The sequence below is a fragment of the Lathyrus oleraceus genome, chromosome 6 (assembly GCF_024323335.1).
Source record: "Lathyrus oleraceus cultivar Zhongwan6 chromosome 6, CAAS_Psat_ZW6_1.0, whole genome shotgun sequence".
NCBI lineage: Eukaryota > Viridiplantae > Streptophyta > Magnoliopsida > Fabales > Fabaceae > Lathyrus > Lathyrus oleraceus.
The window spans coordinates 330,147,641-330,152,243 of NC_066584.1; the positions used below are offsets into that span (position 1 = coordinate 330,147,641).

A 4,603-nucleotide genomic window follows, 5' to 3' on the forward strand; every position below is an offset into this window, starting at 1 on the left:
AAATGCGTCATTACATTTTCATCAAAAATGAATTCAACATCTTTCATTAAAAGTCCAGTTAAAGGTTTAGTTATTTTGGAGAAGTCCTTAATAAAACGCCGGTAGAATCCAGCGTGTCCAAGAAAGCTTCGGACTTCTCTGATGGTTTTTGATGGTTTTAGGTTTTCTATTACTTCTATTTTAGCTTTATCTACCTCTATACCTTTTTTAAGAAACTATATGTCCTAAAACTATTCCTTCGGTTACCATGAAATGACATTTTTCCCAGTTTTGCACGAGGTTCACCTCCACGCATCTCTCTAGGATTTTCTCAAGGTTAGCAAGACAATTATGGAAATCAAATCCGCAAACTGAGAAATCATCCATAAACACTTCCATGATACCATCTAGGTAATCTGCAAAGATTGACATCATGCAGCGTTGGAAAGTAGCTGGGGCATTACAGAGGCCGAATGGCATTCGTCTGTAGGCAAAAGTTCCATAAGGGCATGTAAAGGTAGTTTTTTCTTGATCTTCGGGGTGGATAGGTATTTGGAAGAATCCAGAGTATCCATCTAGATAGCAGAAGTAAGAGTGTCTGGCTAGACGCTCCAACATTTGGTCTATAAATGGTAAAGGGAAATGATCCTTCTGGGTTGCTTTATTTAATTTTCTATAATCTATACACATCCGCCATCCTCCTTCTAAACGTTTTGCTACATGTTCGCCTTTATTGTTTTGCACGACTGTGATGCCTCCCTTTTTAGGTACTACATGCACAGGGCTCACCCACTTACTATCCGAGATCTGGTAGATTATACCTGCCTCAAGTAACTTAAGAACTTCCTTTTTAACAACATCACTCATTATAGGGTTTATTCTTCTCTGATGTTCCCTGGAGGGTTTTGAATCGTCTTCGAGCGAAATCCGATGCATGCATACGGATGGGCTTATACCTTTTAGGTCAGAGATATTATATCCTAAGGCTGAGGGATATCTTCGTAAAACGTCTAAAAGTTGGTTCGTTTCCTCTTGGCTCAAGGTAGCACTAACTATAACTGGACGGTTCGTCTCTTCATCGAGGAACTCATATCTCAGGTTCTTAGGCAGTTCCTTAAGTTCTAAGGTTGGTTTCTTAGGGCATGGCATAGGATCTGGAGTAAGGGATAAACATTCGTAAAGGTTATCATCGATGTAGGGTTTCTTAAAGTCATCATCTTCCCTTATGAGAGTTGATGGTAACTTAATTGTTTTTATAATTTCTTTTTGTTCTAATTCTCTAACACATTCATCAATGATATCTAAGGCATAACACGAGTCTCCCATCACAGGTGCCATAAGAAATTTCGAAAGTATAAATTCTATTTTCTCGTCACCTACCTCAAATGTCAACTTTCCTTTCTTGACATTTATTATAGCTCCTGCAGTCGATAAGAATGGTCTACCTAGAAGGATTGATATATCATTGTCCTCTTTGATGTCCATGACAACAAAATCAGTAGGGATAAATAACTGACCTATCCTAACAGGAACATCTTCTAAAATGCCTATCGGATATTTAACAGATCTATCGGCTAACTGAAGTGACATCTTAGTGGGTTGTAATTCTCCTAAGTTTAACCTCTCACAAACTGCTAAAGGCATTAGGCTCACACTAGCTCCTAAGTCTAGAAAAGCTTTTTCGATGACATGATTACCCAAAAGGCAAGGAATGGAGAAATTTCCAGGATCTTTATCTTTCTTCGCTAATTTGTCCTCGAAAATAGCATTACATTCCAAAGGCTTCGGATCGTCAAGTCTACGTTTGTTGGTAAGGATGTCTTTGAGAAACTTTGCATAAGAAGGTATTTGGGTGATGGCTTCTGTGAAAGGGATTTCTACATGAAGTTTTTCTATAACTTTAATAAATTTTTGATACTGTTTATTGATCTGGGTTTGTTTGAGTCTTTGCGGATATGGTATAGGTGGTTTATATGGCGGGGGTGGTACATAAGTTTTATCTTTAGGTTCTTCTCCTTTTTCTCGACCTTCCTGGTTTTCAGATTCCTCTGGTTCCTTTACTTCGTCCGGGGGCTTGGTACATTCCTTAGAAGTTTTGGGTTCACTCAATCTAGGGTTTGGTGGCTCATCATAAGCGTTCCCACTTCGTAGGGTAATGACATTGGCTTGTCCTCTCAGATTTTGTTGAGGTTGTCCAGGGAATTGTCCTCCAAGTGTAGTCTGAGGGGCTTGGTTTAAAGCTACCTGAGAGATCTGGGTTTCAAGCATCTTGGTATGAGTAACTATTTGGTCAACCTTGGTTCCTAACTGAGTAATCAATTCGTTAACATGAATGTTTTGGTTCATGAACTCCTTGTTTTGTTGGGTTTGAGCGGTGATAAAATTTTCCATAATTTTCTCAAGGATCGACTTTGGTGGCACAGGTTGCATAGGTTGATTTGATCTAGGGGCTTGATAACTAGGTCTCGGAGGTGCATTATTTTGGATATGGTTATTGTTTTTATAGGAGAAGTTCAGGTGATTCCTCCATCCAGGGTTATAGGTATTCGAGTATGGGTCCCTTGGGTGTAGTTCACTTGCTCAGAGTGGATTTTGTTTAATAGACTACATTCTGCAGATTGGTGTCCTTTGGTTCCACATATCTCACAATCCGACGAAACTGCGGCTACAGTATTCGGGGTTATGCACATATGCTCGACTTTGAGGGCTAATGCGTCCATTTTAGCTTGCATCATGTCTATAGAGCTTAGTTCATGCACTCCTCCTTGGGCTTCCTTCTTCTCTACTGTCGCTCGTTCGACTCCCCATGATTGATGGTTTTGAGCCATATCTTCGATGAGGGCACTAGCTTCAGGATAAGGTTTGTTCATCAGAGCACCGCCTGCGGCAACGTCGATGGTCATCTTGGTGTTATAGTGAAGTCCATTATAGAAGGTTTGAATGATTAACCAATTTTCTAAACCATGATATGGGCATGCTCGTAACAAATCTTTATATCTCTCCCAAGCTTCGAACAATGATTCTCCTTGGTTTTGGGTAAATCTAGTTATATGGTTTCGAAGAACGACGGTCTTACTCGGGGGAAAATATCTAGCAAGAAATACTCTTCTAAGGTTATCCCAAGTCGTAATGGAATTGGGTGGAAGGGAATCTAACCATGATAGGGCTTTATCTCTGAGGGAAAAAGGAAATAATCTTAAACGTATTGCCTCATAATAAGCTCCATTGGTTTTAAAAGTGTCTGCTAATTGAAGAAATATTTTTAAATGTTGGTTTGGGTTCTCAGTAGCGAGACCTGCGAATTGTCTCTGTTGTACTAGTTGCAACAGGGATGGTTTAAGTTCAAAATTATTAGCTGGGATGGTTGGCTTTACTATACTAGAACTAGGTTCTTCATTTGATGGTTGAGCGAAATCCTTAAGAGGTTTTTGGTTTTGATCTTCGGCCATAACTCTCTTAATTCTATGAAAGAATAAACGTGCGCGAGCGTAACGTTCAGGTTCCGCCAGAGGGTATACTAAGCTTAAACTTTCGGTGCTGCGAGCTCTTCGCATTGACCGGCGGGAAATAGTCTAAGTCTAAACGATATAACAACAGGGAAATGAAATTTGACGAAATTGGTCCCCGACAACGGCGCCAAAAACTTGATGCGGTGTTTCGCAAGTATACGAACGCGTCAGAGTAATATAAAAGATTGTCGAATCCACAGAGACCAAGTGTCAATCTATCGTTATCTGTCGTTATGGTGTTTATCAAAGGCAATCAAAATAGGTGTTTTTTAGAGTGTGCAATGGAAAGTAAAGTGTTGAATAAAGTTTAATTAATAAGGACAGGGTCGAATGTAATTCACGTAATCAATTAATAATCCATGTACTTGCTAACAGAACTACTTATGGGCAATGTTTTCTACTTTGGATAGAACTAATTTAACAGGAACTGTCGCTTTCGCGTATTCAGAAATGAGTTGTACTCCCTAATCAAACCCTCTTATTGTCACTTATAAAAGGCGCGCATTGCGTTAGAGTAGTAAACCTATTTTTAAGAAATATAGTATCTTGACTAAGTTGAAAAGTATTATAACCTGGATTTCTTAACCAAAAGAGGTTCTTACGAACCAGACTCTAAACTTATAAACGCATCCGAAAATAGTTTTAAAATCTCTTTTCTTCTTAAATTAAAAACTCCTAATGAACTAAACAAAGCGCTTTCGCTATTTTTGAAATAGTTAAAAACAATTAAGTTTAGATAGACGTTGGACGACTTTCGATCTTACCCAACGGAATTGAAGTGCGGGAAAACTTAAGTTGAAAGTTAAAATAGCCCTTAAGTGTTTCTACGAACAATTGTACGGATTATCGGTTCAATTACGATCCTTACATTCTAACCTTATAAATTTAGTTAGACATGGTAAAGTAAAAGTGCATTAATTTAAATAAAAGTAGTGCGAGTGCGGGAAATAAATAAAAGTAGTGCGAGTGTGAGGAAATAAATAATTTAAAGCGAGTGAGAGGAAATAAATGAAAGTAAAGTGAGTGTGAGGAAATAAATAATTTAAAGCGAGTGCGAGGAAATAAACAAAGTAAAGCGAATGCGAGAAAATAAACGAAAGTAAAGCGAGTGCGAG

At 38.5% G+C, this 4,603-nt stretch overlaps 1 non-coding gene across 1 annotated transcript; it reads left to right on the forward strand.

The window, feature by feature from the left end:
* The first annotated feature begins 2,937 nt into the window (after positions 1-2,937).
* LOC127098949 (small nucleolar RNA R71) lies at positions 2,938-3,044 on the forward strand. Its single transcript, XR_007793632.1, has one exon. It is a non-coding gene; the product is annotated as a small nucleolar RNA R71 (small nucleolar RNA).
* The last annotated feature ends 1,559 nt before the right edge of the window (positions 3,045-4,603 follow it).